This window comes from Corvus brachyrhynchos, unplaced genomic scaffold (genome assembly GCF_000691975.1).
Source record: "Corvus brachyrhynchos isolate BGI_N302 unplaced genomic scaffold, ASM69197v1 scaffold597, whole genome shotgun sequence".
In the NCBI taxonomy this organism is placed as follows: Eukaryota; Metazoa; Chordata; class Aves; order Passeriformes; family Corvidae; genus Corvus; species Corvus brachyrhynchos.
Window position 1 is genome coordinate 430,052 of NW_008239000.1, and position 2,882 is coordinate 432,933.

A 2,882-nucleotide genomic window follows, 5' to 3' on the forward strand; every position below is an offset into this window, starting at 1 on the left:
CACACCTGAGCCCGCTCCGCTCACCCGGGCCGGCCCCGCCCCGCGCTCCGTGGCCCTGCCCCCCGGGGCCGGTACCCCTCGCCTGGCTGGGCTCTGTCCCGAGCCCCAAAACTCAGGATTTGGGCTCAGTGAGCAAAGCCTTAAACTGCCTGGATGAGCCTCCTTTCGCCCTCCGCAAACAGGACTGGAGGCTGTTTCGCAGCCCTAAGACTGCCCAGGTGGGGCTGGTTCCAAGGGCCAACAACGCAGCACTTTGAAGCACCCCCCCCAAAAAAAACCCACCCCCACAGCACTTTGTCTGCATTTCTGAGGGGAAAAAAAAGCCTGATTTATTTACTTCAGGACCCTAAAACAGGCCAAATGAGCCTGGTGCCCACAAACATGGGACTTGGTGTCTGTTTCTCAAGCACGAACACGCAGGACCCTCTCTGAGCCCCCAAACACGGGCCTCGGTCTCTGTTTCCAGGTGCCCGGCTCAGCCTCATCCCTCTCCCAGCCCCTTTCCTCAGCTGGGGCGGGCGGTGCCGAGGTGAGTCCCGCTCCCCCCCTCGATCCCTCCCGGTTTCCCTTCGATCCCTCCCACAACCAGCCCGGGACGCGGCGTCCCCTCCCCGCATCTCCGCCCGGTCCCTGGGCGGATCCCCCGTGACCGCCCCGTCGCTCCCCGCAGCGTGAAGATCGCGCCGGGCGCCGTGGTGTGCGTGGAGAGCGAGATCCGCGGGGACGTGACCATCGGTAAGGGCCCTGTCCCCTGCCCCGGCCCTGTCCCCCCCGCCGGGTGCGGGCGCGGGGTGACGCCGGGCTGTCCCCGCAGGGCCCAGGACTGTGATCCATCCCAAGGCCCGCATCATCGCCGAGGCGGGGCCCATCATCATCGGAGAAGGGAACCTGATCGAGGAGCAGGCACTCATCATCAACGGGTCCGTGCGACACCCGGGGGGGGGCTTAAAACCCCGGGGAGGTAGAGTTTATTAAAAAAAAAATCACCCAATGTCGTGGTTTTGTGTATATGTGTGGCACTATGGCTTGGGGAGAAGCTATAGAATCACAGAATTATCAAATGTTAAGTGTTTGAAGGGACCTTAAAGATCATCTCATACCACCCCCCCTGCCACAGGCAGGGACACCTTCTACTAGACGAGGTTGCTCCAAACCCCGTCCAACCTGGCCTTGAACACTTCCAGGATTGAGGCAGCCACTATTGCCCTGGGCAACATATTCCCTGTCACAGAAGAGATTTTCTTACATATATCTAACCTAAATTTCCCCTTTTTAAGTCTGTGCCCATTACTCCTTGGTCTGTCACTCCAGTTTCCTGACAAAGAGTCCTTCTCCAGCTTCCCTGTAGGCCCCCTTCATCAGCAACTGGATGGTTGCTAAGTCCCCCCTCCGAATCTTTCTCAAACTGACAGAGTAGAGGAATCCTAATCCTAAGTAGTCTCAAAATTCCCACAGTCCAGCTGAATTGGGTGGGATATCTGTGGCTTCGGAGCTGCCACACAGGACACTGGCATCTTGATCTCAGACATGGAAATCTGTTCTTCCTTGCAGGTATCCAGAAAATATAACCCCGGAGAGCGAAAATGTGGAGCCCAAGCCCATGGTCATCGGCACCAACAATGTTTTTGAGGTCGGGTGCTGTATCCTTGCTGTGCAGTGACAAACCACCAGACACACCGTGCTTCTGGATCCCTCCAGGGGGAAGCATCTGTGGGCTCTGTCGGGGTTCAAATAGCCCAGGGTGGGCTGGGTGGTGGTTCGAAAATGGCATCAGGGGTTTTCACCTGTTGAAAAAAAGCAAAGCATTTTACAGCTGTACTTAACCCAGACCTGTAGATTCCCAGGCGATGAAGGTGGGAGACAACAACGTCATTGAATCCAAAGGTAATTCTCAGCTTATCGCCTTCGGCCCTGCTGAGATTTTGCTCCTGTAAACGCCGTGGGGATGACTCTCACAGGGATTCCCCTCTCTCCCTCTCCCTGGCAGCGTTTGTTGGCAGGAATGTGATCCTGACGAGCGGCTGCATCATCGGGGCCTGCTGCAACGTGAACACCTACGAGGTGATCCCGGAGAACACCGTCATCTACGGGGCCGACTGCCTGCGGCGCGTGCAGACCGAGCGGCCACAGGTGCGTGTGTGACACGGGGACACGCTGTCACCTCCCGCCCCCCTGAGCCTGTTCCCTCACCTCGCCTGCCTCCCTTTCCAGCCCCAGACACTGCAGCTGGATTTCCTCATGAAGATCCTGCCCAACTACCACCACCTGAAGAAGACCATGAAAGCCCCGTCCACGCCTGTCAAGAGTTGAGCATCCACCTGCTGCTTCCAGTGCCGGGTGTTTGGTCCTGGGAAGTGCTACACACTCCGGGAAGTCCCTCATTCCATCAAACCATTTCTTGCTTGTTTGTGTCATTTATTTATCTTCACCGGGAATCTCGGACCTGCTTTGAGTCTCTTGTCTCTCACGCATTAACTCTATTGTTCGTGCTGTTTTGGGAATAAAATATCCCCCATTCTGCCGTCCGAGGGAACCGCAGCCCTTTAACTGTGCGGGGTGCGGTGCCTGGGTCACCCCCGGTGCCACCTCCCCGCGCCTCCCCCGTCGCGCCGGCAGAGGGCGATGTGACCCCGCGCTCCGCGGGAGTCCCGGCCCGCATCCCGGATCCACGCGGACCCTGGGCCGGGAAAGGCTCCACGGACCCGGTGCCACCCTCTGCCCCTTCCCCCGAAGGCTGCTCCTGCTCGGATTCCCTCCCAGAGGACCCAGAGCAGAGCTGAACCTTCTCCACTCGTTCCACTGGAGCCTCGGGACTCGCCATGCTTCCCAGCCATCCCCCCAGAGTCCCTAGCTGTTCACAACTTCCCCTTCTATCCCTGGAT

General features: G+C 58.7%; 1 long non-coding RNA gene across 1 annotated transcript in view; it reads right to left on the reverse strand.

Annotated features, from left to right (window-relative positions):
• Window positions 1-2,405: 2,405 nt before the first annotated feature.
• The window catches only part of LOC108447843, a 2,069-nt gene continuing 1,592 nt past the window's right edge, over window positions 2,406-2,882 (reverse strand). The window contains exon 3 of the long non-coding RNA XR_001863546.1: window positions 2,406-2,882. This exon is cut by the window's right edge and continues 56 nt beyond it. This is a non-coding gene — a long non-coding RNA (uncharacterized LOC108447843).